General features: G+C 40.9%; 1 protein-coding gene across 2 annotated transcripts in view; it reads right to left on the bottom strand.

Moving 5' to 3' along the window:
- FRYL (FRY like transcription coactivator) overlaps nt 1-12,144 on the bottom strand; it is a 160,041-nt gene that overhangs the window by 147,584 nt on the left and 313 nt on the right. The window lies entirely within an intron of this gene.

Genomic DNA, 12,144 nt, shown 5'->3' with positions numbered 1-12,144 from the left:
TTACCTGTTAAATTTTGCAACATTTTAATAAAAACCTCAACTGTTTTCCATAGTCTGTGCATTTGACAGTGCAGTGCATCAAATACACATCACTTTTACCTTTTCAGACAATTAGGATAAGTTAACATTGTTTTCTGCATAGCAGAAATGCATCACCTTTCATCCTACCTACATCAATAAACTGTACCATTTCCTTTTTTTCCCCTTTTTATTTTGCTCCTTTTTTAAGTTAAAGGTAAGCAATAGTTTCTTTCATTTCATGCCAAACCTTACATTCAGTTACCCAGCTTAAAAGAGAGTGGATCAGCTGTCCTTTAACTCCTCCCCTAATACAATCTCCGGGAACAGCACTTTAACACAATCAAACCCATGCATTATTACCCTCCCCAAAATTAATAAATACCCAGACAGAAACCACCTTGGCATATGCTGACATTTTAGCTCACCACCACAAGCAAAACATACGTTCACAAGTACATAATCCATTCTGATTAGAGGCTTCCCTGCTTGCTGCCTTCAGAGCAAACATCTTCCTTCTTTACCACACCACATGGAATCTCCCCCTTCCACCACAACACCACCCAACAGCCCAGCTGCTTAAGGAAGGAAATAAAGGTAAACTGAAAACTGATTCGACTGTCCAAGCTTTAGAAGGCACTGTCAGTTCAGCTAGCAGACTGTACGGAAAGAGGCCTCTGGGAAGCCCACAAAAACCCATGCAATGTACTCAAGTTTTTTTGTGCACACTGAGCAGTAATGAATTTTACATTGTAGCTGCTGCCCAGAACTTCAAGAATAACTACAGCTGGATTTGAATACAACCTGAGGTATTCTACGGAATCAATCTGATCAGATTAACTCAGACTACAAGAAAAATAAAGTATCAGTAAAGGTAGCAAAAAGGTCAATACTCTTCATCAGATGCCAGTGAAGCTTATAGTAGCTACAGCATATTGCTGGTTCATTTGGCTTCATTTCCTAATGGCAGTTGACAATTAAAATACACTATACTTTATCAGATTTGAAGTGAAAGGTATCACACAGGTGTAGTTTCAGTGTTTGGGGTTCACCCCTATGGAAGATTTATGAAAAGTTAAGAAGCAGAACATGAAAAAGAGAAACATAACAAAGTTGAAAATACAAGAGGTTTGCTATTATAAGGTTCAAAAAATAGTACAAAGAAAACTGATGCTACCTCTAAGTTTTCATGTCTAAAAGAATTCAGAACTCCTAACAACCAGAATTGGAAAACACAAAATTTTGCCAACTTCAAATCTGATCAAGTAACAGCACATGTAACTTCTAATTACATACACTTTTTTTTGGAAGGAGAGGTGTTCACAGAGCATTATTTTCAAGCTGTTGTATTATACTCACAGAGCAGCTGCTATAATGTTGGCTACTATGCAAGATGGAACTCAACTTTAACTTTTGAGCAGCAATTAACATGCTCCAATTCAGCACACGTTGCTAAGCATAGGAGAGGGGGTACAGCAGATCACTTCCAAAAACCTCAGGGATGGGGATTAATACTAATGTTGCTGGAAATCCAAGTATCAGCAGCCTCATTTAAGAAGATATACACAGCACACTAAATTAAAGCCTTTTTCACAATTAGTAGCCCAAAAGATTTAATAAGACGATACTTCAAAAGAAAGAAAGAAATATTAATAGTTTTAATCATCTGCTAGAAGTGGTGATCCACACTACAAACCCCAACCAGGCTTCAATACAGTTTGCTTTTACACATGTAGAATAAAGGCAGAAAGGAACAACATCAGTTTTTATGACATCATTTGAAAAATTACAACAAGAAGCTTGAAGTTTAGGGGCAAACATTTACACAATGGCACTACAGTCACCCAAACCTGTGGCTGCCCCATGAATTCAGCATTTTCTCAAGCTAAGTAACCTACTGTCACAAGGACTCCTGAGATAACACACCATCCCTGGTGAGCTCTGGTCCTCTTGTCAACTTACACCACCCCTCAAACAGAAAGTATGAAAACAAAAAAACAACATTGTCAACTATAAATGTTAACTGTAGTTAGCATTGTCAACTATAAACTAGATTTATTATACAACATATTGACTTTATACAAGACTTCCCTGTTACAGACCACTATGCATTTTTTCCACTAGAGCATGGGAAAATGACACCAGAAGGCTGAAAGACTTCCAGTGGCCAACCAGTGCCCTTGTTCTCCCAACCTTTTCCTCAGCAACAGCATGCACTACTAAACTATATTGAGCTTATGGCTTGCTGTCCTCCTAAGTAAGTGATACTGGTGACTGACACCAGAAGTAGCAAAAAGAAGAGCTTGAGAGCACCTAAGTATTACAGAAGCCACTTTTAAGCTAATTCCTCCATAAAACTGGATGTCGTAGGAATAAAAAGGGGGAATGAAGTTTCCCAGGCTCCTTATATTCAAATCTACTCCATTTCCTTACTGATGCTCAGCACACTGTGAATCAACAGAAGATTTTTAGTAACAACTTTGTTCTTCTGTTTCCTGTAAAAGTTTAAAGTACATTAATAGTGTATAACAATAATCAACATCACAAACTAAAAATGGTACATGATGAACTGAGTGTTATTAAATGCTGTCAAGAACACAATAGTCATGCAATACTCTCCCAATTTCATCAGCTATCTCCTTACTGAAAAACAGCTTTTTTCTACTCCACAATCCACACAACCAGCAAGGCCGGGTGGCTGCTAATTAATTAACTGAGGATCAATTAATCAGTTGATTGAGGAACCACAAAAGTCATAAAGAGGAGACAGACAGAGTCACTAATGCAAAAACCAAGCCTTTGGGGGCTTGGGCAGGGAGAACTTCATTAAATACAAATATTGCAACTGGAAGATGCATAGATCATTGGTACCAAATTAATGTAGGTTCAACTTTTACATAACTGATATGGAAATGAGATAACACTCATAAGGCATATCAAGATCACCTAGAAGGATTCATGGGACAGGAAGAAAAAACTGCCTCGGTCATAACATATCTTTGGAATATAGCCAACCACCTGCACCTGAGAACTACATGTGTTTTACTAGTTCAACACTTTCTTCTTCCAAGAATTACCAATAGCTCTCTATTTACTGATAAAGTTCAATTGAAAATGCTCCCATTTGTAGTGAAGAAGGATTTGCAAGATAAATTTGAGGACTCGGTACTAAATGTGTAATAATTTGACCATGATAACTCAAACTTAAAATGGGTTATTTGAATTCTCTTTTCTTTAGTTAGAATGAAAAGGGACTAAGTAAATGATTCCCAAATCTCATCCACTGGGCCAGGGCCACAAACTCTGCCTGTTCTTTGACTCTTTATCATACCTTTTTCTCTTTTGGAGTTTCATTTCAAAGTATTAGGAGTATGCCAAAACTCAGATTGGTTTTTTACCACAGCAGAATGGTATTTCCATCTAGGCCTAAGATCTTTTCAGTTTCTCAGATTATTCTCTTCAGAAAAATTGCCTTTACTAGTGCCACAAGACAAGGAACCCACTGCCTATAGAAACCAGTGATGCAGTTAAACCTTTCCAAGGTGCTAATGCCCACTGATTGCTCCTTCACCCCGCTATTTTCTGATTGTTGATTTAGAGGAGTGTTCCTCAGCTGTAGTACACAACCAAATATTTTGGGCCCCCCAAAAAAGGGACCTTTACTACCTTCTACTACACCATTAATTTGGACTAGCAATCTAAGAGAAAGTATTTCTCTGCTGTTTTTCAAGAAACTGCAACAGAGAAATACTTTCTCTGCAAGTGATCTGCAGAGGACCAAGAAATTACAGTTCTTTCCTCTTAGCGTGAGAGGTTGTAACCAATCTAGATGTTCAGACTGACTTGAAGAAATGTTGCTTCCACCAGGAGAACAGCTAAAACTAAGTCTGTATAGTATTTCCTAGAGAAGAAATGAGTAAGACCGCAGCTTGCCTAATCTTATGTCCCCTAGAATTTATCATCACCTTTGCCTTCTTATTTCATATGTGCTTGGAAGGGAAAACAGCAGACCCTTACAAAGAGCAAAAACCATCATCTTCTCCTCAGATGCACTGCTGCCTTCAACAGTAAAGCACAACAGTGTGCCTGGAGTTTTTGCTCATTCATCTGAACACCACTGCTCACCATCATCTATATTAATAAAGTTTCAGCCACAGGAAAAGTGAGAACTTCCATGAGTGTGCAGTGTAGACAAGAAGCTTTAAACTCTGACCTCTGCACCACCACTAAAGCAACAACTGAGAAATGCAAAAAAATGGTAAATGTCTTTAGAAACTAAACTCCTTTTGTCCCATTTTACAAAATAAATTGCAAGCACAGGTAAACTAAAAATAAGCCTGAAACTAAATAAAATAGATCCAAAGAACAGGACCTTACATCACACCTTCAAGTTGCTTTTGGCAATTTCCTAGTTTTGAAAGTACCTCAAACCTAAGTCAACTATCCCTTTTTATTCAATCAGTTTTTGGAGATCAGCATCTAGTAGGGTTCAAGCACTTGAAATTAAGGAATAATGAAAAAATCAACATCTGATGTAGAACATTTCTTCCCTTAACAGACTGTTAAGGCTCAAAATACATTCTCTTTTTGAAAAAGTGCCAAAAACTATAAAACACTGACCAGTTCTGTTACTGTATCTATACAAAGAAAAATGTGGCAATTTTTTTAGTTACTATATACCATTAGGAGGAACCAACATGAACTTTATGCACATTCAGTACCAAGGTCTCTATGAATTAAATAAAAAAATAACACCTCCCCACTGCTCCACCCACACCAAAAAACACCTCACCACTTTACTCCCTCGAACAAAGCAGGAAGCTGCTTTCCCCACTTCCTCCCCTCAAAGCATCTTCAATAGAGGTTAAATTAAGGTCCTATATATAAAACACCAGTAGTTCTTCCAATATGCTGACCAGACAACAATGAAGTACAACATCTATAATGTTTAATATAGCAAGCATAACATCAGCTAGTGGATTTCTTAGCTACTCAAGTTGCAGAAAAACATTTTAATTTATATATCCCAACCTAGTGCAATTATCTCTGGCCTCTGGAAATAGAATACCAATACTGCATAAAAAGTAGTAGTGCTAACTGCTTTTGAACTGCAATGGTCAGAATGGGGACTTTGTTGTACCTGCAGTCCATCTCAACCTATTCTTTTTTCTTTAACTGTAGAGTTCATAGAGTCTATATTGACACAGGGTGAGATATGAACTTTCTTTTTCACTTTAAAAAAAAGCTCAAATGAGGCTTTTTTTTAAAGTGAAAGTCTGCATTCTCCAGCGTAACAATAACAAATATTAAAGTAGTTGAATTATTCTTCTTGTTTCTAGGCACAAAACATTATGAAAGCCCTAGTGATTTCTCTCTCTCTCTCTCTCTCTACTCATTCTAGTCTTCCCTTAATAATCACGCAGTAGCCACCTGCAAATAGCCACCTGCGCAATTCAGAATGTCTTGTGTCCCTAACACGTGTCAGTTCTTCAACTCGGAACACTGGTAATACTGAGCTACAGTCACAAACATTTAAAGCCCTTAAATTACCTAAGTTATATGCAAGAGTTTTATATACTAGATATGGTTTGACGGGAACATGCAATAAAAGCTACTTTCAAATTATGGAGATACTTGAAAATAGAACTATTGAATCTTGATTTTAAAAGGCAAGACAAGAGAACAACAACTCACACTATGGCATAACATGGAATACACTGTGCAATACCTTCTTTAGATCCTCTCCCAGGAGATACAAGGTTGGGTTTCCAACTGGATCAAATCAATTGCAAGTAATTTATCTCAGCACCACAAAAATACAAGTACAGTCTGTGCCTGATAGTTTGTTTACGGATTGTGAATTACAGACTATAATATCTTAGCCTGATCATGATTTACAGGAAAAGAAGTGTTCATAAATGCTTTGAAATAAGGTTCATTCTTCCCCTAATACAGCAAAGGCCCAGAACTATATAAAAAGTGTTAAAGAAATGTGTAGGTAAAAACTCTGTTTCCTGCACCAAAAGCTTGTTCTGCTTCTTTTGTACTTCTGTTTACCCAGCTTGCTGTTCCCACACTTGCTATCCACCACTCTCACCCTCCCCAGCTATCCACCTATCAATTCTGCAGGTAGGTGTCTGTAAATACATATAAATATACACACAAACACCTGTATCAACTCCATCTGAAAAGATAGCTCTGATCCCCAATTTTATATGCAACATCTACCACCAAAGTAATTTCAAATAGGGTGGCAGTGGTAGGCTCACAGTTGAAGAAACAGAGGGAATGGGGCATGATCTCCATGATTTCTGTGTCAAGAAACAGAGTACCAGGTGTGCCATATCCAAGTGAAGATGTCAGGGAGATCTATACATACTGCTACTCCTGCAAAGAATAAGAGCACTCATTTGCAACTCCTTTCTCTCTATGGGCTCATGTGGGGTATCCAGGAGCCCCCTGAGTCACACCAACAGCCATCACGGGACCAGTGACCACTCATCACCCTATCCCAGAGCTACTGGCCTGTTTATCCAGAGAATAAACAGGCCAGTCAGCAGTCACAGTGCACAGGGCAGTAATTCTTCAGCTTTTTGGATGACATTGGTTTTGGATGATGTCTACAGAGGTAGAAATCTTAGTATTTTTGCTTACAGCAATTTTTTTAACATAATCAGCATTGCTGACAGATTAGATTGGTTCAACTAAAAATCATGAAAATTCTGTCAATGTCAGTATGTCCAGCCACCACAATCACAACCCCAGCAGTTCTTTCTGATTTAGCACAAGAGCAGAAGTGGTGTTGATAAGGATTATTCTCATGAAAGACAGATAAAAATTACTAGGAACACTTCAGCTATCTCTCATGCCAATGCCTTTAAAGAGAATCAGCCTTTGTCCATGTCTACTCTTAGTTCCAAGTCCTCTTTAGGACATGGCTTTTACAAAAGAAGATGCTTCTTTATTTTGCAAAACTGGACAACACCAACAGAGAAAGAAAGTCACTGTATGCAATATCAACTTCAAATGCAAATTCCTGAGGTCTCATTTGATCAGCTTATTCCCAAGCCTTGTGTTATAGATATTACTACACTTTAAAAAAAATTTCATCTCTTTTAACACTCTCCCACATTGAATTACTAGAGCCTTATCTTCAGGATCAAGTACAAGAAAACTATCTCCATTTGTAGTTTTTATGCTCTCTCCAGCTCTTATTTTATAAACATATCCAACATTATATTCAGTTACTCTAAACAAACAAACTTAACTGCATAGGGCTAGTAAAACCTACACAATTATTGTCCTTGAGACTACTACAAAAAGCCAGCAGTGAAAGTTCAACAGCAGGAAGTCTGTGAAAGGCTAAGCAAATGGGATTGCATATGGCAAGGCAGGTCCTGCCATAACGCCACAAGGATCATTTTAGCACACATTGTTTTATTTTGTGCTCCTCTCCCTTGCTTACTGGCACACTGCTGGTATTTTTGAGCTCCTTGAATACTCTCTGCACAAGTATAACTAACACCATGCCCACTGGGGCCCAAACTATAGTAGGCCAAAGGACTGTTTGCAAAAGTGATACTCACTAAAGCTGGATTTAACCTACAGATTCTCTTCCCCCCTTAATGTAACCTATTTGAGCAGTAACATTTTTTTGTTATAAGCTGCAGTTTATGAAGACAGAGAGAAACCTTGAGAGGACTATGGAAAGAAAACAGGATCCCAAAGGTTTACCAGCAAGATACATTCACCAGAGTATTAAAAAACCTTTAAAAAGTCTCCCTGGAACTTTCCCTGGAACACTTTACAGAAGCCTGGCCAATGCATGTTAAAAAGACTAATTAATATATGAAGAAGGCAATTACAGCATTTTAGTATGATAAGGTGAATGAGAAATCTCACTTGTACAAGAGAGAGTCTGGTTTATCTGGTTTAGCAAAATTATGCTATTGCTCTCTAGAAACACGCAAGATAAGGGGAAACAAACATTAAAAAGAAAAATATTGCTACCCAAGATGAAAAATAACGTTGGCAACTGCCACTGACAAACTGCTTTAAAATACAATTGCAAATATTCCCCAAGTATCAGTTTTTTAGTTTTGAAGCAGACTTCCAATAGTTAGCTGACAAAACACAGAAAGCTTGTTTTATTATCATGACCATCTCATGTAACTTCACTTATAAAAAATCTGAGAGGGGAGAAAAAGGTCTAAGCCAGGAGTCTTCTTCCATTTTCTGGAATACAGAGAATAAGAAGAAAATAGGTCACCACACTAATTCCAAAGGGACCACCTACACTACTCAAGTGGCATGTCAATAGTCCCAAGCCTACTGCTAGACACTCTAGTCTGTAGCTATTTCAGGCTAGGCCAGCCCCAGCTCTTGAAAAGTAAATTCTCTTACACCTGTATGGACCAGCTGCCAAAGCAGCAGCTGGAATGATGGAAGAAAGGTCCTTCTGTAATGAGGTCTGTGCAAATTCCATGCAGCTCAGCTTTGACTATAGTCACTAACCACAAAAACCAATTCACACTGCTTCTGGTGACAGGGGCAAGAATACTCACGTAAAGAACAAACCAATAAAACCCCAAAGCTTACAGCAATGGTGTCAAGACACCAGGTCCTTGCACCATATCAAATATATAGACATTTCAGAGAACCTCAAACTCAACTTTAGAAGTTTGGTTTGGCTTTGTTTTTAATATTCGTTCCTCTTCTATTCTTGCATGCAAACATAAATCATTAGGAAAAACTAGGGATAAATACAAAAATCCCTCAAAACTGAAGCCATGTCCAGAGCAAACACTGTTGTTCAACTAGCTCAAGGGGAATTTTTTTCCTTTTTGATATCTTCCAGTGATGGTATTGGACACTCTGTTTGAGACTGTATTCAGTCATTCTTCCTGGGAGGTGTTCATGTCAGAGGGAATTAGGATTATAATAGATTTGGGGGAGGGGAAGGAAGGAAAGGGAGGACAACAGAAATCTTAGAAGAGTCAGAGGACAGAGCTATATGGCAGTACACAGATACTCAGACAATTAACTGTTGAGCACTGAGGCTAAGCAAGCTAAATAGCAGAAAGAACTGCTCTTTTAGTTGAATATAGAAAGGCAGAAGCAACCCTAGCTGAGTCAGTCTGGCTAGCACCTATTACTGGAGTTCATCAGGATTTAGAGCAAGACCAGACAAGAATAATGCTGAATTCTGAAACCTTCTAACATTGCAACACTTCTCCAGCCCACTGTGATTCCTGGGAGGATTACTACAGATACAAGAGTTGTAAAGGCTGAAAGTTGTTTGGGTGCAAGCACGCAGAAGCTGCACAAAGCAGCAAACCACAGCCAGGCTGTGTGCTAGGCCAGCTGCTCCCCCGCCTCAAGGATAAGCTACATCAGATTTTCTACTAGTAAGGCAGGCCAGTAACCACAGGTACAGGGTCACAAACCCTGAAATATCATCCTCATTTTTCTCACAGTCACTCACATAACCCATATGTGCATACAGCTCCTTCCTCTGACATTATGTGCACGATACCTATAGCTTCTTTCAAACTAAGGCTTAAATGTAGGCAAAAATTGCTAAAAACTCACGCCACTCTAAGCTAGGAGCACATTATGAACCCATATTCTGTATTATGCAAGTCCACTGAAGTGAAAAGTTTGCCTGCACACGTCTTAAGGAGCACATACAAAAAAAATCTAAACTTGTCCTTTGGTCCTTTATGCAATTATGAAGTAGTCATCACCTGGCAAGATGATGAAGACAAAACCCCCTTAAATACAAAGCTAGATATAAAATAGGCAACTCCTGCCTGATGCAGAACACACTGTTTTCCAAGTTGTTTTCCTTGATGCATAGCCACTGAAGGGAATTATAATCTTCTTAAGTTCTTAGAAAAAGCAAATACAGACAGTATGATCTCAACTGTATTAGCAAAAACTTTCAGCATACCAATTAATTTTATCACCCCAAATTAGAAAGACAAGCATACACAGTAAATAAACATATGAGGACCACTCTTGAGCTGTTGATGCCGAGCTGGATGACTCTGCAAAGCGTTAATACAGTAACATGAACAGTTGAATGAACAGTTCTACTTTTTGCCTTCGCCTCTACAACCTAAAACCTCCCTTCTTAGAAGTACTATGCTATCACATGAAAACCAGCTATCACCATGCTTTGGTTTACTTAGGCCAGTCAAACAGAAATAGAATTAGTTGAATTTTCCAACTTTACCTTAACTAACCTCATGGAAGAATTAAACAACTTTTCTTTTGAAATGAAGCTCAGCAACACTGCTCTACAATATCCCAAAGCAACATACCACCACTCTGCTCCAAGGAAACCACTTCCAGAGAAGTCAGCACAGACTTTACCCAAATCAATTTTGGAATATAAATAAGGAGTCATTCACAGCAGCAATTTGCCCAGGGAAGTTGGTTATCTATGGGAAACAACCACCATCAAGTACCACTAAGGACCTCTACAAACCACAGATAAAGGAAGCTTTTGACACTGAAAATGTTGTTCTCATCTTTAAATACGTGACTTACTAAAACTGCAACAGAATTTTTACGGAGTGGTTTGCTTCCTTCCTGAGACAGTGTCAAAAGATAAGAATCAGCGTGGTTTTACAGCATTTGGGGTGCGATCTTCCACAAAGATTCTGAAGTATTTAGCACATATCCTCAGCACAACAGTAACAACACAGAAGCAAAGCGGCTGAAACAGCCTACTGAGGAAATGAGGAAATACTTCTGAAGAAACTACAGTAAATTAGTAAATTTCACTCTTTGCTCAATCCTCAATCAGCAAATCACCTTTCTCATAGTACTCCATATACTCCATGAAGTCTGCAGCACAGAGATACACAGTGCACAAAGGAATAAAGAATTCATTTTCTGGTTTAGTATATTTCTTTCCTAATGTCCATTTGAGATTTGTAATTCTGAAGGAAGTCCAGGTTACACTCTTGCTGCCTCATTTCCAGACTGCCTCACTATTCTTCAAGATCTTATTAGCAAATTGCTTTTGCAATTCCCTCAGTATGAGTGACCACCAAAATATTTGAGGTTTTTTGGGTTTTCAGGGATTTTTTTCAATGTTTTCTTTCTGATCCTTAGGATGTTTTAGCTAGAGCTACCCTGATCGTCAGGCAGTGATTTCTGGTCAAGACACAAACTGAACTGCCCACAGAGTAACAAAAATTATCACATTACCAAAATACTAGAAACACATGCATGAAAGTGAAGGGGGAAAAGCTAATGAAGCCCCTACAATACTTACAGCTATACAAGCACGCCCATCTGAGGCGGTAAAAACTGTGGAAGCGAAACTTGGTCCTAAAAGCACCTCAGAGCGACTCCATCAGCGAGGCGCTGCACACTGAGCGCACACACGTCCCCTAGTTAGCCGCTCAAGTCTCCCAAGTTTCACCCGAAGGCGGGGGAGCGGGCCAGCTGCGCGGAGGGCGGCACGGGCGGCCGGGGGCGTCGCTGCTGGCCCGCACCGCCCTCCCGCACCAGGAGCCGGGACGCGCATTTCTCCGCCGGAGCCCCCGGGCACCCCCAGGCGGGGCGGGGCCGGGAACAAAGCCCGGCTCCGTGCCACCCTCCCCGTTCCGTCCCGCCATTCCCGGCCGGCCTGGCCCGCTCCCAGCCCCGCCATCCCCTGCGGCGGTGGCTGCCCGGCGGCTGCGCAGCCCCGCTGTCCCGGGGGGCGGCCGGAGCCGGCCGGACGGGTACGGGCGTGGGGCGGGAGCAGCCCAGCGACGACCGCAGCTTTACGCTCGCCCGCGGGGCTGTGCGAGAGCCGCTCCTACGCCGGAGGCTCCGGGGGCCGCTGGCTGAAAAGGCTGGGCACGCACGGGTGGGGCAGCGGCCGGGGAGGAAGGAGACAGAGCGCGGGCCGCGGAGGGGATCGGGGAGGCTCCGTCTCCCCGGGGCAGGAGGTCCGGAGCTCAGGTAGGGGGCGGCGGGGCGCAGGCAGCGCCGCCGACCACCGCTCCGCCTCCGCCCTACTCATGCCCCCGCGCCGACGGCGGGCAGGGCCGCCCGGCCACACGCTGCCCTCCCTCCCGTCCCTCCCCTCTCCGCCCCACCGTAAACAAAGCGGCGAGGACCGGG

Source organism: Serinus canaria, chromosome 4, assembly GCF_022539315.1.
Source record: "Serinus canaria isolate serCan28SL12 chromosome 4, serCan2020, whole genome shotgun sequence".
NCBI classification, from domain to species: domain Eukaryota; kingdom Metazoa; phylum Chordata; class Aves; order Passeriformes; family Fringillidae; genus Serinus; species Serinus canaria.
The sequence above is the reverse complement of the archived record's forward strand: the minus strand, read 5'-3'. Positions and strand labels throughout refer to the sequence as shown.